We start from the raw sequence: 26,610 nt of genomic DNA, 5'->3' as shown, positions 1-26,610 counted from the left end.
TACTCCTTGCAACCCAGTGGAGTACCGGGATTAACAGGGGCGCCATCAGCGATTGATTTAGCAGGTCCTTACTAGACCCACTATATTGAATCCCAGAAAATCGATCTCTTGGGGTAAGTGAAGACAAGCCCTTTGTGAAAGATGAATGAGTCTGCTCTACAGCCTTACCTAAGGCCTACATGGTTTCGAACTCATGAGGTAGATGCACTTAATACTGAGATCCCAGGTTCAAGCCCACCTGCCAACGACTGGGATCTGTCTGTGTTACAGATGTTCTTATGCAGAATCAAAGCAGCCACAATCTTGTTTATTTTAATTTAATTGGAAGATAGGAGTCGTGGAAGCTCACGACACAGCAGGTTCTCAGACTGACTCAACACAGATTCAGTTGCAACAGCGCTCTTCTTTCACTTGTTCTTGGCCAGACTTATGCTACAGCATTTCACCTTTTGTCACTGCAGGTGTGATGACTTCAGAACTCTGGGCTGTAAACCAAGCCGTTCTATTTTCTAAGGAAGGTCAGTGTCATTTAAAACTTGCAAACATTATAAAAGGGGAAGAAATTGGGCTTGTGAGCTTTAAGGTTCTTTGTGATAGATAATGAAATCTGGAAAGACTTTATAAATAGGAGCAGGAGACTGCTTGCTTTTTGGATTAGTAATCTAGGTTTGGTCTTTCCTGGAAGTCTCTTTGACAGTGGATCTAGTAACCATTGTGGGCTGCATCTGGTACTACTTGTATGGCCCTAGGATGCTGCATGGGCCAGAGCTGTCTGCCAACTGGAACTATCAGAGGCGCATGGGCTGCAGGTTGAGAACCAGTGCTCTATGATGATCAGTGTTTCCTGTAAGCTGTATGCTTAAGTGGCTGCCCAGAAGAGATTCAAATGCTGCCTAGCTGATGGGCACAGTGCCCACCACTGGCAGCATGTGTCTCTTTTTGGTGGTGCACATTAGCACATACTTGGGTGCATATAACATTTATTCTGAATACGGATAGAAAAAATTAAAGGGAACATGGATGATGACTGCTTGAAATTATGGTACAAATGTTAAGAGAATGAATTGTGAGCAATTGGGGGGGGGGAGCTTTGCAGTCAGTCAATCTGTTTAAAACTGTTATCTGTATAATATTCTGTAAATTCAATGCCCAGCTAAAATTTTGGAGAAAATGCAACTGTACACCTGATCCTTTGTTTAAGTGAGCTCAAAATAAACATGCTTTGCAAGACTCCAACATTCTCTGTCCAAACCAGATTTGCCATTGCACATGGACTAGAACTGGTTGAAATATTTAAAAATAAATGAATTAGAAAGTAATTGTGTGATCGTTCACAACATTTTCCAACCACCTCTAGAAAAAGTAACATTAAGGGGGGAATTTAATTTTTTTGTGGGAGCCCTTTTTCTTCATATGTCAAAAATGTGCAAGCACAATTTATGCAGGTCATACTTCAGCATGGACAATGTCCAGCTCACAATGTGATATATAGAAGCAAAGAAGCAGGGCTTGGGTCAGTCAGTTGTGGGCAATCCGTGACCTGCAGGTCACATGTGGCCCATCAGAGTTCTACATGTGGCCTACGAGACAATGTTACTGTTGCCAATGCAGAATTGCCACATTCCACTGGCTTCTGTCCACATAGTTTTTCCAACCAGTATTGCTAAAGTGACACAGATGGGAAGCACGGGCAGGTAAAATGAGGAGTGTGCCGATTGCACACAACATTGTGAGAGCCCTGAGCTCCCTCTGCATCCAATCGGAGTACAGCTATGGTTCATAGGGTTGCCAGATGGTTTAACCAAAAATATTGACACACACCCCCCAAAAAAGGGGGGAAAAATTCTGTTGGAAAAAAAGGGGGAGGGGAGACCAAAGTTGTTGAGAAATAAAAAAGGATCCAAAGAATCATTAAGCAAAAAAAAATTTAAATTAAAAAAAAAAAAAACAGCATGGCCCCTTTAAGAACAGAAGGGGCTGGGTTCTGCCTCTCCTAACATGCTGCTGGCAACCGGTGGCCATCTTGCCTCCCTCCCTGCTCTGGGCCAGACAGCTCCCCTGCAGAACCAGTTAAGCGGCATGGGCGGTGGGGGCTGGGCCCAATTGCTGAGTGTATGTAGGGTTGCCAGGTGTCTGGTATTGACCCGGACAGTCTGGTATTTTCACCTCCTGGCCGGGAAAAACATCAGAAAATACCAGACATTTTAGGTGTCCGGTATTTTCTGATTTTTTTGACCGGAGAGGAGTAGAAAATACCAGACTGTCTGGGTCAATACTGGACACCTGGCAACTCTAATGGTTCAGTTGGCACACCCCACAAATACTAGGTACACAAGCCCAGTTAGGAAAACTACCCTATCCTGGGAGATCATCTTGGTTAGGACAATCTTGCAGCCCACTGAGATGAAGGAGGGCCACTCATGTGGCCCACTCACTAGTTTAGGTTGCCCATCACTGTCTTAGATACTATGGAAAGAGTTGCCACAAAAATATCTTAGGGACAGATTTTGCTACTCTGATTTAGAAGTACCTTATGCCAGTTCCATTGTCTTCAGTGGGATGACTCATAGTGTAAAGTAATGTTTGTTGGAAGACTATTGGAATCTCACATCGATCCACTTTTATTTTTTTATTACTATTTACTAATAACCTTGGATTGAGACACTTCCTGTGAGCATCATGGGAGACATGATTATTTAGCAGGGACTTGAAATGGGGGTAGCTTTAGCAATCAGGTAAACCTGCTTATTTTGGTTTTACACTTGTGTTACTACCCAGAGCTAATTTCCTCTGTATGGACAGGAAGAAGTAAATTATTGCCAGAATAGTTAAACTCCATATTGAAGTGCCTTACTTCTCCACTTCTCTGTAAATACTTGCTATAAGTTAGCCCTTTTGCCTGGAAAGGAGATGTGGAAGGGTTCCAGGATTCAAGAAGATTCATTTGCAAAGCTTTCACCCTTGAGATGCTGAGATGTGCTTAATTTAACGAGAATGTTTACTGATGGATTTTATGGGAAAGGAAGACAAAGAACTCTCTGAGTGCACATAAAGGAAGAAGAAGGATCCATTCCTGTTATTATTTAAACAGAAAAGTGAAATCCCTGAACATTTCAGAATGTGGATGATTTTTCACGCTGCAAGTATATCACCCCTGGAATGTTACTGAGTACAGTAATTACATGTGGGGGGGTCTGCTTGGAGTGGGGATGCGATTTATTGCACAGAGGGAATGGCAGATTCCCTACGTTATTTCGTAATAAAGTGGACAGAAAACTGGAGCGGAAAGGGAAATAAGATATGTAGACCAAAAGCTGCCCCCGCAAACATAGAACCCACCGACTTTGCATTCGCTCTCTCTTAGCTTAACCAAGCATTCCAAAGAAAAACTGTGTCAGTTTGCTCAAGACTTGTGCTTGATCAACAGGAAACTAAATGAGGGTATGTCTACACTTGCACCCTCTTTTGAGAGAGGGATGCAAATGTAGACATTCGAAGGTGCAAATGAAGCCGGGATTTCAATATCCCATGCTTCATTTGCATATTTGCGAATAGGCGCTATTTCGAAATACTTCATTTTTAAATGAAAAATGCTGTATAGATGCGGTTATTTCGAAAGAAACCCCTTCTTCTGAAATAACTGGTAAACCTCATTTTATGAGGAGTAAGGGTTCTTTTGGAAGAAGGGGTTTCTTTCGAAATAACAGCCTCTACACAGCGTTTTTATCTAGAAATAAAGTATTTTGAAATAGTGCCCGTCCGCGAATATGCAAATGAACAGGGCTCGCTGAACCGCAGTGAGCCCCACTCGCCAGCCACACTGTCCAGTGATCTGCGCATGCGCAGATTGCCCCAACCTGGCTCTTCCGGGTTGCAATCTACTCACCATGGGCAAGTAGACTCTATTATTTGTCAAGCCCTGCAAATGAAGCACGGGATATTTAAATCCCAGCTTCATTTGCAATTTTGAATGTCTACCTTTGCATCCCTTTCTCAAAAGAGGGTGCAAGTATAGACATACCCTGACTGATTAGACTGGTTAGAAATTATGGGCCTCCTTCTGAGCTTATTTACTCTGGTGTAAATTGATGTTAACTCAGCTGAGATTGACAACATGACAGCAGTGTAAAATTGCAAAGAGGTTGAAGAGTGGGGGTTCTACATCAGTCCATCAGGCATAAGCCGAGTCACTCCAAGGAAGGAAAGTAGGCCACAAGTGTTTAATCAAACAGGAGTCTGAGAGTGTGGAATGAAAACGAGGACTTTGGATTTCTGTTCTGAAAAAGCACGAGAATGGGACGCACCTTAAAACAGACACATGTGGGCCAGTAAGTAGAAGACGCAGGTGTGATGGAGCTGCTAAGCAGAGTACTACAGTTCCCATCAGCACACTCCCTAGCACATTACTCATACCCCTGTCAAGGTAGAGGGAAGGGTCCTGACCCAGCCACAAACTCTGCTGGGAAGCAGCAACCACATGGCAAGCCAGGATCTGCAAAAAAGCCCCCTGGGGCCACATGCAGAGTTGTGACAGCCAAACATTGCAGCTGGGGGAACGGTGGGGATGGGGGGTGTTGTGGGGAGCAGCAGTTACTGGGGAAGGAACCAGAGTGGCAAGGCCTATGATGAGGTTAACGTAGGCCAGGTGGGCCAATTAGCCTATTGGGCTGCAAGATGGTGCTTTAAACTCACGCAAGGGGCCAGCTGGTGGGGGGCAAGAGACGCTGGAGGGAGGCTGATACTTGAGCTAACCCAGCAGTGGGGAGGCACCATCTGGAGTGACCACAACTCAGCAGCTGCTCCAATCATGCTGCTGCTCCAGGTAGTGCCAGGATTGGCCTGCAGAGCGGTCACTCTCATGCGAGCGGGGCGAGCTCCCATGCAGTAACTGGAGGGTGCTAACTCGCGCTGTTGCCTGATGAGCAACCAGACTCAGACCAGGGTCCTGAAGAGCCCCGACCAGGGTGCCTGAACAGCAGGGACCATGGGCCATGGCCCCATCACTTTTCTGTCCCTGAGAATGAACAATGGGGATGGGGTGGAGAGCGAGCGGGGAGAGGAGGGGAGTCTGACGGGAAGAGCCTGAGGACAAGGGCTGAGGGTGGGGGCTTGGGAAGAAGGGGCAGTGCCAGAGCTGAGGCTTGGAGAGAAAGGGTGACACAGGAGGGCAGGGCCACAGTTTGGGTGCTGGTGTTCCCCGTACCTCGCCACACTAAGGGCACTTCCACCGCTCCTGGCCCTGACACACACACTGACCAAACCAGAACCATGACGTCTCTCTTTGAATGGTGATTGTCTGAGCTTCCATACCTAGAGTATTTGTAACCATCCTCTTTCCTGCCAGCCCCAGTAAAATGCCTTTCTCTTGGCCATGTGTCGGAGCAGGGCCAGAGCCTTCAAGCCTAGCCGTCGAAGCCCCAAGGTTTGATGGTAACCTGGATGCTACTGGCATGCTAGGGGCTTGGTGTGCTCCAGCCCTGAGGAGCAGCCATAACAAGGCCTTGAAGCTGGGTCTCACATCCCAAGTGAGTGCCCTAACCACTGGGCTACTCTGCTTTCAGCTGTCACCCTCCCTTCTAGGCAGGACATTCTGGGGTGGAGCTCTTTTGCGCTTGAATTTACAGCCTGGACCCCAGGAGCCTTCCCCACAAATGCGTTTCTGCAAAATGTTTCATTTTCAACAGAAACATATACAGCAATTCCTTTGCCCATGTCCAGTTAATGTGTTTCTCCACGTGCCTGGTGAAAAGAGGCTATGTAACGCAGATGCCCGCGGGCAGAATCGAACCTCAACCCCATGAGCGAAAAGCCAGCTGGCTGGTAGCTAAGGCTGTAGAGCAGACTCATTTCTCTAAGTGGTCTTGAAGCCACTAGATGGGACAATGCACCACATCCAGGTGGTGCAGCAGTTACAGCTACAAGTTTCTACTACAGCAGCTGGTGAGCATTCTGCTAACAGCCAAGAGGGCAGTCCTTACATAAGAACATAAAAACATAAGAATGACCATATTGGGTCAGACCAAAGGTCCATCTAGCCCAGTATCCTGTCTGCCAATAGTGGCTAATACCAGATGCCCCAGAGGGAGGGATCACAACAGGTAATCCTCATGTGATCCCTCCCGTCACCCACCTCCAGAGAAACAGAGGCTAGGGATACCATTCCTACCCATCCTGGCTAATAGCCATTGATGGACCTAACCTCCATCAATGGCTATCTAGCTCTTTTTTGAACCCTATTAAAATTCTAGCCTTCTCTGGCAAGGAGTTCCACAGGTTGACTGTATGCTGGGTAAAGAAAAACTTCCTTTTGTTTGTTTTAAATCTGATGCCTATTAATTTAATTTGGTGATTACTTATTCCTACAATAAAAGAACTAGGGAATAACTTTTCCTTATTCACTTTTTCCACACCAGTCATGATTTTATAGACCTCTATCATATCCTCCCCTTAGTCTCTTCTTTTCTAAGCTGAAAAGTCCAAGTCTTTTTAATCTCTCTTTATATGGGACCTGTTCCAAACCCCTAACATTTTTGTTGCCCTTTTCTGAACCTTTTCCAATGCCAATATGTCCTTTTTGAGATGAGGTGACCACATCTATATGCAGTATTCAAGACGTGGGCGTACCATGGTTTTATACAGAGGCATTAAGATATTTTCTATTTTATTCTCTATCCCTTTTTTAATGACTTCTATCATTTTATTTGCTTTTTTGACTGCCGCTGCACACTGAGTGGATGTTTTCAGGGACTGTGAGGAACTCCAAAAAGATCTCACCAAACTCAGTGATTGGGCAACAAAATGGCAAATGAAATTTAATGTGGATAAGTGTAAAGTAATATATGTTGGGAAAAATAACCCCAACTATACATACAGTATGATGGGGGCTAATTTGGCTATGACAAATCAGAAAAGAGATCTTGGAGTTATCATGGACAGTTCTCTGAAAACTTCCACACAGTGTGCAGCGGCGGTCAAAAAGGCAAATAGGATGTTAGGAATTATTAAGAACGGGATAGAAAATAAGACCCAGAATATCTTACTGTCCCTGAATAAAACTATGGTCACCCACATCTTGAATACTGTGTACAGATGTGGTCTCCTCACCTCAAAAAAGATATTTTGGTGTTGGAAAGGGTTCAGAAGAGAGCAACTAAAACGATTAGGGGTTTGGAATGGGTCCCATATGAAGAGAGGTTAAAGCGACTGGAACTTTTCAGTTTAGAAAAGAGGAAACTGAGGAGGGATATGATAGAGATATATAAAATCATGAGTGGTGTGGAGAGAGCAAATAAAGAAAAGCAATTTATTAGGTCCCAAAATAGAAGAACTAGAGGACACCAAATGAAGTTAATGGGTAGCAGGTTTAAAACTAATAAAAGGAAGCTCTTCTTCACACAGCACATAGTCAGCCTGTGGAACTCCTTGCCAGAGGAGGCTGTGAAGGCTAGGACTATAACAGAGTTTAAAGAGAAGCCAGATAATTTCATGGAGGTTAGGTCCATAAAAGGCTATTAGCCAGGGGATAAAATGGTGTCCCTGGCCTCTGTTTGTCAGAGGCTGGAGAAGGATGGCAGGAGACAAATCGCTTGATCATTGTCTTCGGTCCACCGGCCACTGTCAGCAGACAGGATACTGGGCTAGATGGACCTTTGGTCTGACCCAGTACAGCCATTCTTATGTTCTTATGTTCTAACTATCCACAATGATTCCAAGATCTTTCTCTTGAGTAGTTGTAGCCAAATTAGCCCCCAGCATATTGTATATATAGTTGGGATTATTTTTTCCAATGTGCATTACTTTACATTTATCAACATTAAATTTAATTTGCCATTTTGTTGCTCAATCACTTAGTTTGGTGAGATCTTTTTAAAGCTCTTCACAGTCTGCTTTGGTCTTAACTTTCTGGAGCTGTTTAGTATCATTTGCAAATTTTGCTACTTCACTCTTTACCCCTTTCTCTAGATAATTTATAAATAAGTTGAATAGGATGGGTCCCAGGACAGACCCTTGGGGGACCGCACTAGTTACCTCTCTCCAGTCAGAAAATGCACCATTTATTCCTACCCTTTGTTTTCTGTCTTTTAATCAGTTATCAATCCATGAAAGGACCTTCCCTCTTATCCCATGACAACTTACTTTACTTAGGAGCCTTTGCTGAGGGACCTTGTCAAAGGCTTTGTGGAAATCAAAGTATATTATATCCACTGGATCCCCCTTGTCCACATGTTTGTTGACCCCCTCAAAAAACTCTAGCAGATTAGTAAGGAATAATTTCCCTTTACAGAAACCATGTTGACTCTCCCTCAACAAATTATATTCATCCACGTGTTTAACTATTTTATTCTTTACTATTGTTTCAACTAATTTGCCCGGTACTGATGTTAGACTTACCGGTCTGTAATTGCCAGGATCACCTCTAGAGCTCTTTTTAAATATTGGCGTCAAGTTAGTTATATTCCAATCACTAGCTATGGAAGCCGATTTAAAGGATAGGTTACAAGCCACAGTTAATAGTTCCGCAATTTCCCATTTGAGTTCTTTCAGAACTCCTGGGTGAATGCCATCTGGTCCCTGTGACTTGTTACTGTTAAGTTTATCAATTTGTTTCAAAATATCCTCTAATGAAACCTCACTCTGGAACAGTTCCTCAGATTTGTCACCTAAAAGAATGGCTCAAGTCTGGGAATCTTCCCAATATCCTCAGCCGTGAAGACCGAAGCAAAGAATTCATTTAGCTTCTCCTCTATGACTTTATTATCTTTGAGGGCTGCTTTAGCATCTCGATTGTCCAAGGGCCCCACTGGTTGGTTAGCCACCTTCCTGCTTCTGATGTACTTAAGAACATTTTACTATCACTTTTTGAGTTTTTGGCTAGCTGTTCTTCAAACTCCTTTTTGGCTTTTCTTATTATATTTTTACATTTACTTTGACAAAGTTTATGGTCCTTTCTATTTTCCTCACTAGGATTTGACTTCCACTTTTAAAAAGATATCTTTTTATCTGTCACTGCTTCTTTTACCTGGTTGTTAAGCCACGGTGGCACTTTTTTGGTTCTCTTACTATGATTTTTTTAAATTTGGAGTATACATTTAAGTTGGGCCTACTATTATGGTGTCTTTGAAAAGTTTCCATTCAGCTTGCAGAGATTTTACTTTTGTCACTGTACCTTTTAATTTCTGTTTAACTATCTTCCTCATTTTTGTGTAGTTCCCCTTTCTGAAATTAAATACCACAGTGTTGGCCTGCTGGGGTGTTTTTCCCACTACGGAGATGTTAAATTTTATTATATGATGATCACTATTTCCAAGCGGTCCAGTTATATTTATCTTTTGAATCCGATCCTGCACTCCTCTTAGGACTAAATCAAGAATAGACTCTCCCCTTGTGGGTTCCAGAACCAGCTGCTCCAAGAAGCAGTCATTTAAGGTATCAAGAAATTTTATCTCTGCATCCCATCCTGAGGTGACGTGTACCCAATCAATATGAGGATAGTTGAAATCCCCCACTATTATCGAGTTTTTTAATGTGATAATCTCTCTAATCTTCCTAAACATTGCATAGTCACTATCACTGTCCTGATCAGGGGGTCGATAATATATTCATACAGCTATATTGTTATTATTGGAGCATGGAATTATTATCCATAGAGATTCTATGGAACATTTTGGCTCATTTAAGATTTTTACTGCATTTGATTCTACATTTTATTTCACATATAGTGCCACTCCTCCACCAGCATGACCTGTTTTGTGCTTCTGATATATTTTGTACCCTGGTATGATTATGTCCCATTGATGGTCCTCATTCCGCCAAGTTTCCATGATGCCTAGGCACCCATTTTACTATTTAGACTCTAGCATTTGTCTTTAAGCACTTTAATAATTTGTCACTGTCAGCCATTTCTTGATGTGTTAGACTTTTTCATTTGATTGTGTCATCTGATCCGACCCATACTTCCATCCTCTCCTCCTGACTAGAACATGGAGCATCTCTATTAATAGAACCTCCCCTAATAGATGTCTCTATCCGATCCACATGCTCCTCCGCACCTGTCGGCTTTCCCCCAGCCCTGTTTAAAAACTGCTCTCCAACCTTTTTAATGTTACATGCCAGTAGTCTGGTTCCATTTTGGTTTAGATGGAGCCCATCCTTCCTGTATAGGATCCTCTTATCCCAAGTTTCTGAATCTAAACCCCGCCTCTCTATAGAGACTCTGAAGCTCTACTTACCTACCCAGCCCTGCGTGTGGAACTGGAAACATTTCAGAGAATGCTACCATAGATGTTCTGGATTTCAATCTCTTTCCTGGCAGCCTAAATTTGGCCTCCAGAACCTCTCTTCTACCCTACCCTATGTCATTGGTACCTACACGTACTACTACCACGGGCTCCTCCCCAGCACTACACATAAGACTATCTAGATGTCTCGAGAGTTCCGCAACCTTCGCACCAGGCAGGCAAGTCACCATATGACTTGCACAAGTCACCATATGGTTCTCCCAGCTATCACAAACCCAGCCATCTATGTTTCTAATGATCGAATCCCCCTTTACCAACACCTGCCTTTTCCTAACAGCTGCAGTTCCCTCCCCCAGAGCTGTCTCCTCAATGTGAGAGGATACCATAACATCCTCTGGAAGGAGGGTCCCAACTATGGGATCATTTCCCTCTGCTCCAGTTGAATATTCACCTTCCCTGAGCCTTTCATCCTTAACAGCACAGGGGCCATCTGATCAGAGGTGGGACAGTTCTACAGTGTCCTGGAAAGCCTCATCTATGTACCTCTCGACCACCCTTAGCCCCTCCAATTCAGCCACCCTGGCCTCCAAAGCCCATACACGGTCTCTGAGGGCCTGGAACTCCTTGTACCGAATGCACACATATGCCAGCTGCCCACAGGGCAGGTAATCATACATGCTACATTGAGTGCAATAAACAGGATAGCCCCCACTCTGCTGCTGGGCTTCTGCCTGCATTCTCTCCTACAGAGGGTAATGATAGGGTTTTTATTTAAATCAGGAAGTTTTGTTTTTAGTTTAGTTTAAAAATTTTCAAGGAATGGCAAGTGACCCTCACCCCCTTCCAAACTCCCTCTCGAAACTCCCTGTTAGCTGCCCCAGGTCGCAAAGCTCTCTGGTCACTTACTCATGGGCTTTATAAAACCCTGGCCTTCCTGATAGCCCCGCCCCCTGGCTAAGGCTCAACCAATGAACAGAGGGTTCTAGATTTCAAATCTTTAAGCAGCTTTGGTCTTTACATATGCTTTGGGCCCCTCAATGCCTGTCTGCTGTGCTGATCAGGGCTCAGGTCCCTAGGGCCTCTTCACTGGTATCCAGAGTATGGATGTGAAGGACTAGTCGACTAAATGCTTACCAGATAGTCGACACACTAGTCACTTCCCCTCCCTTGCTGCCTGTATCAGAAAGAGGCAGAGGAGGGGAGGGGGGGAGCAGCGCTTCAAGCTTCAAAGGCGGCAGCGCTGTGTGGAGCCTGAGGCCAGACCCTGGGATCCATGCAGTGCTGCTGCTTTGAAATGCCAGGGGGAGCCAGCTGGGTTTCCCCCACTGGGACTCCCCCACTGATCTGGGGCTCCATGTGGCACTGCTTTGAAACACAGCATGCAGCCCTGGGCCAGCAGGGGGCTGCTTGAGTCCCCCCGCTGGCCCCATGCTCCCCACAGCACGGTTGCTTTTGAAGTGGAGCAATAGTCCTGGGGCTGTTGCTCCACTTCAAAGGTGGAGGGGCCCTTATCGACTCATCAAGTAGCTCATTAATTGAAATGTAGCATCCCTCGTCCAGAGGCTGCTCAGGGAGGGAAGAGAGGTGCTGGGCGCTGCAGGAAGATGGGCTAGGCAGTGCCTGCCCTGCAAAGCTTAGAGTCCGGCCCCTGACACAGGTGGAGGCAGCCAACAACCAGGCCTACTCCCTTCTCCCTGGCCCAACCCTGTCGCTTGCTCCAGCTGGTCACTCGCCTCTGCCCCCGGCGCCCCCTCATCCCCCCGCCAGCGGTCCGGGGAGGAGCTGGTAGCGGCGAGGCGGAGTCCCAGGCCCCTCCCGGACCTGGCGCAGCGCGGCACCCGGCTCTGGGCGCTGCTGGGCGCTCGCGGGCCAGAGCGAAGCCCGAGCGGTGCCCAGCGCTCCGCTCCCGCCCGCCGCCTCCCGCTGGCTTGGGGCAGCGCAGCCCCGCGCCCAGTCCCCACGTGCGGCCGGAGCGTGTTCGCAGCGGCGCTGCCCGCCTCCCCCGACTGCGGAGCCAGCGTGGGGCCGGCCGGGGGCTTTCTGGCTCCAGCTCGAAAGGGGAGTTTTCCCCAGTGGGTCTCTGCTCCGGGCTTCAGAGCCTGGCTTGGCGCTCCCGGGCGTGGAAGGGCCATTCAGCCGCGGCAGGGCAGCCGCTCTCACCCCTCTTCACAAATAGCCCCCGGCAGCCGCCAGCGAGCGAGCAGAGCCCAAAGCTGCCCTGTTGTTAGGGTAGGAGAGAGACACCGAGACAATCAGCAACAAGTGACGCCGGGTGATTAGCTGGGTGTGGGCGCGCGAAACACGCACATACACACAAGCCGGGTCCAATGTTCAAGCAACACAATTCCCTCGATGTTCAGCTCTTCTCCCCGAACCAAAGATAAGTCCTGGAGAGGTCAGTTATGGGGAGTGTACAGTGCTGGGGACAGGGACACACACAGATCCCCCGTAGTTCAGAGTGTGAACACACACACACATACACCCCTTAGTTCAGAGTGTGAACACACACACACAGATCCCCTTAGTTCAGAGTGTGAACACACACACACAGATCCCCCTTAGTTCAGAGTGTGAACACACACACACATACACCCCTTAGTTCAGAGTGTGAACACACACACACATACACCCCTTAGTTCAGAGTGTGAACACACAGATCCCCCTTAGTTCAGAGTGTGAACACACACACACAGATCCCCCTTAGTTCAGAGTGTGAACACACACACACATACACCCCTTAGTTCAGAGTGTGAACACACACACACAGATCCCCCTTAGTTCAGAGTTTGTGACCATCGTTCCCAGACAAATCTGAGTAGAGGGGGAAGAAGGGGAGGAAAGAGAAAACACCGATGATCAAGCTTAAATCTCACACTCACAGATTTGTTGTTCCAAGTCTCTAGGAAGACCGTTGTCTTCTGGCTGCCTTCAAGCCGCGCTCTCCCTGGTCACTTTCATGCTCAGTTGTGATGGAAAGTGATTTGCAGTTTCTTTGTCGCTTTCCCCTCCTTCCTGATAGAGGAGAGCCTACACTGTGAGTAGCAGCAGCTTCTATGAGCGCCTGCCTGTCAAGGCAAGCTCACCCTTTGCTTGCCGAGGGAGCTCTGCTTACTGCTCTGACTGCTCAGCCGCCTGGCGTGGAGAGGCGGAGTGCAATGCAATCAGTGCCAGTGATGCCATCTCCAGCCAGCCCACACTAGTTTTGCTATAATAACTATGGGAATCAAACCGGTTTCCAGCTGCCAGAGCAACAAAGAGTTTTGTTCTAGTTTGGATCGATGACTCTGACCTACGGGGAGCAAGATGGGCAGATGTAAAAAGCAACCCAACAACTCACAGCCATCCGAAGTGGCCAGTGGACTTTTTTCAGGGAGTGCTTTGCTTTCCCTGACCACAATGGAGTCAGAATCAAATGCAAATGGGCTCCAGATGCCCATAATGAATCCAGATGTAGAACAGCCAGCATCTTAGCTGGTCAGGTGTTTGCTCTCTGTCCAGTTTATATGCAACATGCAGATTCTGCAAACTAAAATTCTGACTGCAGAGTGTGAGTGTTTGAATCTAGAGGTTTGGGTGATACAGATCTTTGAATTCCAGAATCCAGCTCTGATTTTGAACATGTTCCTGCATACAGCCAAATGATTTTTTTTCAATTAATAGGTTTTCTGAATCCTGAAATCTATTTGTGGAATTCGGGTCAAATTCAGCAGAAGAAATGGACTGGAAAAAATTATTCAAAAGTCTCAATGTTTTGTATCAGAGCAGTTGTTTTGATGTGTCAATTCTAAACTAAATGATGCCATTTGGCTTGTTTAAAAAACATACCCTTAAAAAGGAGCAAAAAACCCCTCCTGGTACAGCCACTTGAAAAGCACACTTGAAAAGAAATTCATTTCTAATTGACTCAAAATGATTTTTAAATGTTTTTTTGTTCAAATGAAAACTGTCAGGAGAAAAATTGCTTTCAGTTGAACTGAAATTATTATTTTTGGTTCAGTCTCCGCCACAGAAAAATCACTCAGCTCCACTCTCACTTGTGTGTGGTGATTACCATGTTGCCAACTCTCTTTTTATCATATGACTCATGATATTTGGTGGTTTTATTAATGTCCCAGCTTCTGGAGTCATGCTATTTCACAAGAACTGCTGCTTTCATTTAAAGCAATGGAAATTTATTTTATAGCCCTTGGGGATGCAGAAAAATGTTGGAATATGTGACCTGTGTGCACCCTGAAGGCAAATAAAAAGAACACAACAATTATTATTTTTAAAAATACTGTGATTTTTTTAAACCAATGACATGATTTTCAGGGCATGGCTCACAGTTTCTGAATGGCTGTGTCTAGCAATAGTCAGGTCAGGTGTACTCAGAGTTGGGGTGTTGTTCTCCACCTGTTTTGAGAATAGGTGTAAATGCTACTGAACCAGAAGGACACCCTCAGCTGATCAGACCAAAGTGGGCTGCCCAGGCTGACATACACAAGCAGCACCTAAGTATGAAACATATAACTAGTCTCGGAGCTCAGAGATGTAGTCTGAAAGATATGTGCCATAATGTTGCTCTAGTCTAGGGGAAGACATTTACATGACTTACATGGCAAGCAGGTGGTTAAGATGCCTTCATTTAGTTTATAAGTGCAGTGTTCTCACAAGGACAATATATTCAAGCACCAAATTGCGCATTCAGCTTTAAAGGGACTCTGTAAACTTGAAATCCAGGGTGCTGATCAATTAAAACAAAAAAGGTAAAACTAGTTTTGGTTACTACACCTAGCTCGGAATTTCAAAGACAATTGCTGAGGTTTTACAATCCCATTTTCCTACTTTAAAAAAATATTTTCCACCCTTCTTTGTTGCTCTGTGAAAGACTCCCCCACAAACAAAGGAGAAACAATTAAGGGCTCGACTATGCCTTGTGGATAAGGGATAACGAGCCTTGTGGATAAGGGAGAAGCGGTGGATGTCATATACCTAGACTTTAGTAAGGCATTTGATACGGTCTCGCATGATATTCTTATTGATAAACTAGGCAAATATAACTTAGATAGGGCCACGATAAGGTGGGTGCATAATTGGCTGGATAACCGTAGTCAGAGAGTTGTTGTTAACGGTTCTAAATCCTGCTGGAAAGGGATAACAAGTGGAGTTCCGCAAGGGTCTGTTTTGGGACCCGTACTGTTCAATATCTTCATCAATGATGTAGATATTGGGATAGAGAGTACGCTTATTAAATTTGCAGATGATACCAAACTGGGTGGGGTTGCAACTTCTTTGGAGGATAGGGACATAATTCAAAATGACCTTAGCAAGTTAGAGAAATGGTCAGAGGTAAACAGGATGAGGTTTAATAAAGAGAAATGCAAAGTGCTCCACTTAGGAAGGAACAATCAGTTCCATACATACAAGATGGGAAGCGACTGTCTAGGAAGGAGCATGGCGGAAAGGGATCTAGGGGTCATAGTGGACCACAAGTTGAATATGAGTCAACAGTGTGATGCTGTTGCAAAAAAAGCAAATATGATTCTAGGTTGTATCAACAGGTGTGTTGTAAGCAAAACTTGTGAAGTCATTCTGCCGCTCTACTCTGCACTAGTTAGGCCTCAGCTGGAGTACTGCGTCCAGTTCTGGGCACCACATTTCAAGAAAGATGTGGAGAAATTGGAAAGGGTACAGAGAAGAGCGACAAGAATGATTAAAGGTCTAGAGAACATGACCTATGAAGCCAGGCTTCATGAACTGGGCTTGTTTAGTTTGGAAAAAAGAAGATTAAGGGGGGACATGATAGCGGTTTTCAAATATCTAAAAGGGTGTCACAAGGAGGAAGGAGAAAATTTGTTCCTCTTGGTTTCTGAGGACAGGACAAGGAGTAATGGGCTTAAAGTGCAGCAGGGGAGGTTTAGATTGGACATTAGGAAAAAATTCCTAACTGTCAGGGTGGTCAAATATTGGAATAAATTGCCAAGGGAGGTGGTGGAATCTCCCTCTCTGGAGATATTTAAGAACAGGTTAGATAGACATCTGTCAGGGATGGTGTAGACGGAGCTTGGTCCTGCCTTGAGGGCGGGGGACTGGACTCGATGACCTCTTGAGGTCCCTTCCAGTCCTATTATTCTATGATTCTATGATTCTATGCAATTACTTGGAGTGTGGCAGGGGCATAGGTGTAGCTACAAGTGGACCTGATTGAGCTGTGGTCCACCGCCTTAGCATCCAAGCCCACCCAAACTGGAGCCAGAGCTCCCCAAATCCATGCACATGGGGGAAGGTCTGGGTGATGCTAGCAATGAGGGACCAGCAGGAGAGTGATGCAGCAGGGCAGTAAGGAGTCCTGGGGGGGAAGCAGGGCCCCCATTCCTCTTGCTCCCACTGTGACGTAGTGTGGGTACCTTGCTGGTTGCTAGGCTTGGGTTATGAGTGACCTCCACTGGCTGCTGGCTGCAGCACGGCCCAGCAGGGCAGGGGGTGAATCATTATGCAAGGGGGCTTCGAACCTGTCTGACCAGTTATCTCCCAGGGAGCGGAACAATGGGAAGAAGGGGATTGGAGCCTTGGCTGGGGGCAGGGCTGGAAGTGAGTTAGTGAGGCTTCTGGCTGGTATCATGGAGGAAGCAGCCTAGGCAACGGGCTGGGATTTAGGGGCCCAGGCTCCCCTATCTCAAGGGGGGCTGAGGCATCCTAGGCCTGCCCTGTAACCAGATTACATCTGTGCTGTGCTGTATCCTGGAGAAGCAATAAACTCCCTCTATTCTACTGGCTGGTGGAGTCTGTCCGTGCCATTACGGGGGTGCAGGAGACGGGAAAACCCCAACACGCCGTCACACCCTTTTCCCAGGGCAGCCAGTGTTGGCTGTCCAGCTGCTCCCAAGGTGGGTGGAAGGACTCGAGCCTCCAACCCAGTGCTCCCCAGGCAATATCCCCTAAGCAACTCCAGAGCCCACCCCACCTCCCTACCTTCAGTGGTTCCCATCTGCACCCCCCTTCTTGCCTCTCTCCTTAGAGCACCAGATCCGGCCCCTCCCTTCCCCATGGCACTGGATTCCTCCTGCACACCCGATCCTTCCTGTCCCCATTCCCCCACACATCATTGCCCATCCACCTGAAAGCTTCCCCCCCGACACACTTTGTTCTAGCTATGCCACTGCTGTGCAGCATGATGAGATGTAAATGTACAGCACACGCGCATGTCTGGATCCTTCTGCACGGCAGTAAAAGACCCATCACATGGCTGTCAGCTGACTTGGACTCACAGGGCGCAGGCTGTGGGGCTAAACATTACAGTGTAGATATTCAGGCTTGGCTGGAACCCAGGGTCTGAAACCCCATAAATGGGGAGGGTCTTAGAGTCCAAGCCCCACCTTGAGCGCAAATGTTCACCCTGTAGTTTTTGGTCCTGCAAACCAGGTTAGTCAACTGACCCAGGTGGTGAGATTTGGTGCTGTGGCTTTTTTATTGCCGTGTAGACGCAGAGGTGAAAGTAAGCGGGTGCACCTGGTGCACTGCTCCAGCAAGAACTGGCTGAGCTGCGGCAAAAACCAGCAGGGAGCTATTGAAAGAGCTGGCAGGGACCCAGGTTGTAATAGGACCGTACCAGTAAGAAATGTTAAGTTACTTTCACCTCTGTGTAGATCTATCCTAAAAGTTCTGCAATGCCTTTTGCGGGGAGTACATCAGAGAGGGCCAGGGGACTTTCAGCAGGCAGAAGCTAGGTCCACATGGCTAGGTTGGGAGCTGCAGGCTAGTATGATGCATTATTCTTCGTGGAAAGCAGGAGTTATTATTTTGAAACAACCAGCCTCTTATTTCCAAAAAATGGGCTTGGCAGTGTGGATGCTCTGCTTGTTATTTTGAAATAACTTCCTAGTGTAGACCAGGGTTTAGAGCCTGACAAAAATAGATGGTATCATAAGCTTTTGCGGGTAAGACCCATTTCATCAGATGAATTGGAGGGGAAATATAGAATCCAAGTTATCTATAAAAGCAAAATAAAGACCTGTCAATTGTAGGACCCGTGTTAATGAAACTAATTAAGTGGACTGGATGTGTCCCATTCATTGCTTTTGATGTGAAAATGCAAATGTCAAAGGCAGGGGAAATTGGCTTTGCAGTGCATTAACTAGTTAATGTCTTTATTCAAGCCCAGAGTAACAGTGTCAAATTTGTAGATGAATTCCAATTCTACAGTCTCTCTCTGAAATTGACAACAAATGGTCTGGTAGCACTTTATAGACTAACAAAACACGTAGATGGTATCACGAGCTTTCGTGGGCACAGCCCACTTCTTCCGATGACCACTGGACATCTGAAGAAGTGGACTGTGCCCACGAAAGCTCATGATACCACCTACATGTTTCGTTAGTCTATAAAGTGCTACCAGACCATTTGTTGTTTTTTCCTGCAACAGACTAACTCGACTATCCCCTGAAGCTCTCTGAAATTGGGTGATGAAATTCCTTTGCAGAAGAATGATTACTTTTAAATTTATGACAGTGTGTCCAGGCAGGTTAAAATATTCCCCTACAGGTTTCTCTGTGTTACCATTTCTGATGTCTGATTTGTGTCCATTTATCCTTTGTCACAGAGACTGTCCAGTCTGGCCAATATACTTGGTAAAGGGGCATGGCTGGTACTTGATGACATAGATCACATTAGAGGATGTGAGGTTGTAAGAGCCCCTGATGTTGTGACTTATGTGGTTAGGCCCTGTGATGGTAGCTATGTGGACAGAGACGGCCTAAAGACAATCCCCAACCTGAAGCAAATACTCTCCAGTAGCCACATACTACACCTCAGCTACACTCTCCCAAGATCCTACCCCTGCAACAAATTCCTCAGCTCCCCAGCTGCTGACCTTCACTTTTGCTTCTCCCCACCATCCAATTTTCACCCTTTGTAACATTTGGAATTAACCGTGATGGATTGCTGAGAAATGTGGAACAACAAAACCAAACCTGAAAATGACAGGCCTTGCATGCCCAGGCCAAATGGTTTTGTTCCAGCTATGGGCTAGATTGAGTCCCAAGGTCACAAGGAGCCATGTCTAGCTACAACACCCTCCCACCCCAGAGCAACCCCAGAATGGGATTGTTGCAGTTCCCGCCCTGCAGTTCCCTAGTGGGGTTGTTATTCCCTGCTAGCTAGATCCTGGGGAAATGGAATCACACCCACACGCTCTCTGTCCCACTGACAGAGACGGCAGGTGCACCACCCACTTTACTACTGTGCACGTGAACCCAAGCTCCAGAAAGCCCACCTCAGAGAGGTTCTTGTTCCCCTGTGCAGGTGAATATAACCAGGCCCGCTGATAGGGGAGAAAGGGGGCAGTAGCCCTGGGGCCTAGCGAGTCAAAGGGACCCAGGGCTCCTGGCAGCAGACGCTGCTACTGCAGTGCTGGCAACAAGAGCCCGGGTCCCTTTAAATTGCCGCCAGAGCGCCACGTAGCGTGTGCTGTGTGGCTCTGAGGGTTGGGAGGGACGTGTGGTGCACTCTGGGTAGCTGCCCCTGTCCCCGCCCCTTCTGCCTGAGGCTCTGCCCCTTCCCGGAGCATTGAGCCGCCCCTCCCCGTTGGCTCCCCTGAATGTAACTCACTGGGGAGCATGGCTGTGCCTAGTTCACAGAGGCTCTCTGTGTTCCAGCTGCTTCAGTAGGGAGGTTGGTTCTTTAGCATGCTCTGTAGTTCCTTGTGCTTTTAGTTCTGAAGGTCCCTGGTTCAAGGCCTATGGTATCAGGTATGAGACAGCATTACAGAGACAATTATATCACTTCTGATAGCATGGGGTCCGAGTGGCAATCCGTGGCAATCATTGGTTGAATGTTCAGAGTGGCTAAGCCAGGGAAATTCACAAAATTAAGGCACCATTTGTTAGTATAAGAGCATGAATGAAAGCTTGAGTGTCAGATCTAATTTTTTAGCCTTCACTTTATATTTCCCGTCTGGTTTTTTTGCGAGTATACATCAGTCCCCCAGTGCTACTTTACATCTGGATCTAATTTGACTTCGACTCTCTCTAACTTTTATCCTCCCATTAAGGGACCCCGCTACAGTAATTGCATGGAAGAAAGAAATAGCTGAGATACTCCACGGGTTGTGATCAATTATTCAAAAGCAAGTAGCATCAGCGGACAAAGAAGTCGTTGTCCAGGGTGCATAAGGCCTGCAACTTTGGCATTTGCTACATTTTGCTGGATGAATCAAATGAGTTCCCCATTGAATCAAGTGTGTTCCCCATTTCTGTTGTTTTAGTAGGAAAAGCAAGGCAGGAGATCCCAGCTCTTTGGGCATGATAAAGGAAGAAGGATGATCTAGTAGTCAACATGCAAGATTGAAAGTCAGGAGATCCATTTTATTGCTGGCCCTGCCAATGACTTTCTGTCTGGTCCCGAGAGAGTCACTAGAGCCCCCATTTTTTAAAAAATGTCATTGATTTGGGGTGCTCCATTGTAAGACACCAGAGGCTGATTTTCAGAGGTGCTCAGCTCTGTGGCTCCCAGTGCAACCCCTCTCCTGGGAAGTCAAATTCAACAATTTCCGATTGGAAATAAGAGGCAGTTTTGTAACAACAAGGGGCATTAAGCCGTGGAACAACCTAATGAGGGCTGGGATGGATCAGCCATTGCTGGATATTTTAAAATCCAGATTGGATAGTTTATTTTTAAGGCGGGGGGAAGAGCTGAGAAGGCTTTGCGCACTCCCCGACCCACAGGCCTTATTTGGCCCGGGGGCTGAGGAGCGTGCAAAGCCTCCGCCCACCCTGCCAGGAGCACGTGGTGCTTTGAAGCGCTGTGCGCTGCTTGCAGGGTTGAGGGGAGAGTGGAGGAGGCTTCGTGCGCGTCCCCACCCCCAGGCCAATCAGGGACACGTGCTCCTCGCAGAGCAGGAGGCGGCTTCCCGTGCTCCCCCGTCTCCAGGCCCTGATTGACCTGGGGGTGGGGGAGCATACCAAGCCTCTTCCACGGCATGGGTGCCTAGTAGGAAGGGGGGGCAAATGGGCTCCTGCACCCCCAGACCAATCATGATTTGGGAATGGGTAACCCCACCCCTTCCTGTTTAGGCCCCAACCCTTAGGCCCTTTCCCTTCCAGGGTGGCCTGGGGCTACTTAAAATTTTTTTGAAGTGGCCCCTGGGCAAAAAGTATTGCGCACTCCTGGACTATGGGCACTATTCCTACCCATCCTGGCTATTAGCCGTTGATGGACCTAACCTCCATGAATCAATCTATTTAGCTATTTTTTGAACACTGTTAAAGTTCTAGCATTCACCACATCCTCTGGCAAGGAGTTCCACAGGTTGACTGTGCGCTGAGTGAAGAAAAACTTCCTTTTGTTTGTTTTAAACCTGCTGCCTATTAATTTCATTTGGTGACTCCTAGTTCTTCTATTGTGGGAATAAGTAAATGACTTTTCCTTATTCATTTTTTCCACACTGGTCATGATTTTATAGACCTCTATCATATCCCCCCTTAGTCTCCTCTTTTCAAAGCTGAAAAGTCTAAGTCTTTGTAATCTCTCTTCATATGCATCAGATGGTTGATTTAAAATCACACGTCCTGTTATGTATTTGTAATTAGACACCAGCCTTGGCCTCCCCCCCACCCCAGTCTTTTTAGATGCTCTTGGCAGCACACGGGTGTCTGAGATCTATAAAAACCCATCACAACATGGAACATGATACTCAGTGGGATTACTGGAGCGGTTACTGGGAGGGCTCTGTTGTCTAAAGGCCAGATTCTACTCTCTGCCTGCCTGCTGTCAATTCAAATGAGCTTTTGTGGCTTTAAGAGTTACACACAATTTCTGTGGCCTCTATTACTGGAGCATCTAAGTGTAACCCACACACCTAGTGTGGTTACCATGCACTGGATCCTAGACCACAGCAACAATTAAGACCAAGAGACCTCTACAACATGGGCTGGGAGCCAGATGGCTTTTAGCTCAGAGGCTCCTGTACTCCGCTTGAGCGGACCCAGGTTCAAATCCACCCGGTGGCGGTTACATAAGCTCATAAGGAAAGGGAGAGATAATAAGGCAGAGAGTATCATCCTGCCACTAGATAAATCAGTGGTATTCTCACACCTTGAAGGCAGCCTGCAGTTCAGGTTGTTCCAGCTCAGAAAAGATGTATTAGACATGGAAAAGGTACAGAGAAGGGCAGGCCTGCTGAAGTGGGGTGGGAGGAAAGGGGGCAGTTGATCCGGGGGCCAGCGATTCAAAGGCGTTTGGGGCTCCGCCCGACTGCTGCTGCTACTACAGCAATGGTGGTGGCGGCGTCCTGGGCCCTTTAAATCACCACCAGAGCCCTAAGCGGTGCACTCTGGGTGGCTCTAAGGGCTGGGGGGAGGGGAGCCAGCTTGGCCCCCAGCCCCTCCCCTTCTTCTCAAGCCCATGGAGCTGTCCCCCCCCCCCCCACCCCCCCCACACACACCTTTCCCGGAGCCCCACAGAGGTTGTCCATTCCCCTGGAGAAGGGCAACAAAAATTATATGGGATATGGAACAGCTTCCAGAGGAGGAGAGATTAAAAAGACTGGAACCATTCAGCTTGGAAAAGAGTCGAGCAAGGGGGGGGATATAAGTAAAGTCTGTAAAATCTTGATTGGTGTGGAGAAAGTGAATAAGGAAATGTTATTTTCTTCTTCACATGACACGAGAATGAGGGGGAGTCACCCAATGAACCAATAGGCAGCAGGTTAAAAACAAGCCAAAGGAAGTATTGCTTCCCACAATGCACAGTTAACCTGTGGAATGCCTTGCCAGGGGAAGTTGTCAAGGCCAAGACTATAACAGGGTTTGAAAAAGACCTCAATAAGTTCATGGAGGGCAGGCCCACCAGTGGCTATTAGACAAGGTGATCGCAGACACAATCCCACACTCCAGACATCCCTATGCCTCTGACTACCAGAAGCTGCGAGTGGGCCATCACTTCGTAATTGCCTTGTTCTGTTGAGTCTCTCTACAGCACCTGGTACTGACCAGAATACTGGGCTAGGTGGATTTTTGCTCTGACCCAGTCTAGCTGATCTTATGTTCATCCCTCATTGTTATCACTAGCCAGGGACGTATAGTGAAAATAAAAAGCAAGATAGCACTAACTACTGTATACTATAGTGTGGTATTTGTGTTTTGGTACAGTGTGGTGATAATATTGTCAGGGTCAGACTGAAGACAGCTTTTTACAGCTGTTTGGATTTAAAATTTTAGCCATTGCTCAATAATTATGGAATAAGTCCATGGGTTCACTAGCATGTACAAATAAACCATGAAAGCAAGGGGTCAAAAACAGGAAAATGTACACTTTTCCAGTTAGTATATGGTCCCCTGGAGCTGGAACCCAGCAGAGATAGCTTTACCATGCCCCCACTCCAGCCAGAGCAAAGAGGGGCAGACGCCCACCGTCGAGTGGCGTTCATCCTGCCAAGGCTGTGCCAGCAGGGACAGCCTCACTGCGCCACACCCCAGCTGGCTGGAGCAAAGGGCAGCTGCCTGCCCAGCTGGCTGTAGTGTTCAGCTCACTGCAGCTGCCCGCCCATGTGGCCCAGTCAGCTGGCCACGGTATTCAGCCCACCAAAGCTGCCCCAGCAGAACCCACCACCACTCACCTTCTGCGTGCTGCTCTGCAAATGAGGAAAGCAGACCTCTTTTTTATTGTGCACAGCTGTGCAGGCACGCAGTTCAGAGGGAACTGAAGATCGACTCTTGGAGATGCTGCGATCGATGAGTTGATGACCACTGATCCAAATCATTTAAATGATTCAGATTCAAATGTGCTGAAAAAGGCAAGCGTTGAGACTACTTGAGCAAATGTGTTTGCATGAATAGTCATGCTGGAAGTTTCACAATTGCTTGTACAGACATTTGTGTGTGCATGAGATCACTCATTCATGTCCTCTTGTTTATAAAAAAACAGCACGCCAATCAGGAAGCAGAAGCACTGCTCTGTGACCAGAGGGCAGGAATAGTAAAGAGTACGTGGCCCATGGGGGCCAGAAGCAAAGGCTGCCCCAGTGCCCAGTATAAATTAAAGGAGCCTCAACGCTGCTCAAACTCTTGCCTTGTTGACTGTGGCTCTAATGGGCTGTTTTGACATCTGGGAACAGCTAGAGCATAGAATTGTTCTGGTCCCAACCAGGCTCCTACCACTGGCTCTGCAAGGAAGGGTGTAGTAAAGCAGATATCCTTGCTCTGCATCACCTAGGAATTCCCTCTGCCCAGGAAGAATTCCCGGGTGGCCGGATAAAGTGACTTTAGAGCTCTATGTACTTGCCCATATTTGGGAAAGGAAGGAGGGTGTGAATTCATCACTAGATAGTTTGCTCGAAATATTTCGACCCACTTTAGCGGGAACGTGTCGTTCTGGTGGAAATGCCACCCAGCTGACCCTTTGCTTCTCAAGAACAGCCCGGGGCCGGGATGGAAATGAATCCAATATCTGTTATTTCCTATTGTCCCAGTTCCACACATACTCAGTGGCTGAATCACTCCTCCTAAAACAAGACTGATTCCTAAAGCAGATCCACATCTGGGTGTGCCTGAGTCACCGCACCTCCAGCTTTGTTCTCATCCGCCTGGATCAAATGAGCAGCTTCGGACTGAAGGGAATCCTGGGCTAGATAATCCAGAGCTGTGGTTCTCAGCCATTGTGATGCATCCCCCCTGAGGTGAGAGCAACTCATCTAGATATTTACCTTGTTTTACACTGGGCTACATAAAAAGCACTAGCTAAATCGGCACAGACTAACATTTCAGACGAACATGACGTGTTTATAATACTGTATATATTACGCACTGAAACGTAAGTCCAGTGTTTATATTCCAACTGATTCATTTAGAACTGCACAGTAAAAACGCAAAGCTCAGCAATTTTCTGGCAATAGGGCACGGTGACGCTTCCCTGTATTGATGCCTGGTGTTCTAAGCAAGGCGTTTTTGAGTGAGGTGAATCTTGGGGGCACGCAAAATGCAAAGGAGAATAGGAGTTTGGAAAGGGTGAGAGCCACTGATGCAGAGCACTGCGGTGTCTCTGCTGGGAGCAGTGGAGCCAACAGCCTTTGCAGACCCCTGGGCAAAGTGTTTGGGGGGGTGGCTCCACGTTCCCAGTAGTGGTGGGGCCAAAGGTAGCAGGGGCAGCGCTGCCCAGAGCACAGCGTGCCCCCACCCAACCCTCAGCACTCCCCAGAGCACAGCATGCCCCCACCCGGCCCTCAGCACTGCCTAGAGCACAGCATGACCGCCCCCCCCAGTGCTGCCCAGAGCACAGCGTGTCCCCACCCGGCCCTCAGCACTGCCTAGAGCACAGCATGACCGCCCCCCCAGCGCTGCACAGAGCACAGCGTGTCCCCACCCTGGCCCTCAGCGCTGCTCAGAGCACAACATGCCCTCACCAGTCCTCAGTGCTGCCCAGAGCACAGCATGACCGCCCCCCCCAGCGCTGCACAGAGCACAGCGTGCCCCCACCCGGCCTTCAGCACTGCCTAGAGCACAGCATGACCGCCCCCGCCAGCGCTGCCCAGAGGGTACGTCTAGACTACCAGCCTCTTTCGAACGAGAGCATCTAGATTGCAAGCACTTCTTTCGAGAAAGCGAGCTGCTTTTTCGAAAGAGAGCACTCAGGCAGTCTGAATGCATTCTGTTTGCATTCAAGAACGCCTTTTTTCAAAAGAGCACGTACGAAAAAAGGCGTTCTTCCTCGTAAAATGAGGTTTACCGCGGTCGAAAAAACTGCCGCGTTCTTTCAATTTAATTTCAAAAGAACGTGGCAGAAGTCTAGACGCAGGGGAAGTTTTTTTTAAAAAAACCCTGTAGTCTAGATACACTCTTAGTGCTTCCCGGATGTGATGCTCCAGCAGTGGTTTAACAGCCCAGGACTCTAGCCACTGGTGCTGTTACTGCGGTAACAGCAGCGTCCAGAATCACAGGCTCTTTTGAATTACTGGGCCTCTGGGCAGTAGCCCTCTTTGCGCCCTCCCATCGGTGGGCCTCGCTGGGGGCATTCTGCCTGAATCAGGAATGACCTAGGGGGAAATTTTCAAAAGCACCTCAGGAGTTTTGAAGCATAAATCAAAGTCGGTTTCTCCCCACCTGTTCCCCATTGACTTCTACTGGAGCACAGGTCAGCTGTGCAGTGGGTTTTGAAAGTGCCATCTATGTGAGAGAAGAGAGAGGAAGAGAGAGTGAAACAATTTTAAATGCAATAACAAATCCCTTGAAGACCTATGGGACAGTTGAGAAGACAGCTGTAGCACCCCTAATGCCACAGAATGGCATGGTAGATATTTTTCCTTCTAGACTCATTAAAATAAAATAAAATAAAATAAAATAAGTATTTTGGGACTTTTAAACATGCGTATCAGGCCATGTACAGCTCTACTGAAGCCAATCAT

At 47.2% G+C, this 26,610-nt stretch overlaps 1 protein-coding gene across 5 annotated transcripts in view; it reads right to left on the bottom strand.

Moving 5' to 3' along the window:
* Nucleotides 1-13,619, bottom strand: part of P2RY2 (purinergic receptor P2Y2) — a 98,916-nt gene extending 85,297 nt beyond the window's left edge. The window contains exon 1 of one of the 5 annotated variants that reach the window (XM_089775787.1): nucleotides 13,118-13,619. The gene's annotated coding sequence lies outside the window, so the exon portion shown is untranslated. The remainder of the gene's footprint in view (nucleotides 1-13,117) is intronic. The other 4 variants (XM_089775785.1, XM_089775786.1, XM_006130864.5 and 1 more) reach the window with 4 other exon arrangements.
* Nucleotides 13,620-26,610: the final 12,991 nt, after the last annotated feature.

The sequence above is a fragment of the Pelodiscus sinensis genome, chromosome 1, assembly GCF_052426305.1.
Source record: "Pelodiscus sinensis isolate ZL-2025 chromosome 1, ASM5242630v1, whole genome shotgun sequence".
NCBI lineage: Eukaryota > Metazoa > Chordata > Testudines > Trionychidae > Pelodiscus > Pelodiscus sinensis.
Note: the sequence above shows the minus strand (reverse complement) of the source record. Positions and strands in the feature narration are given on the sequence as shown.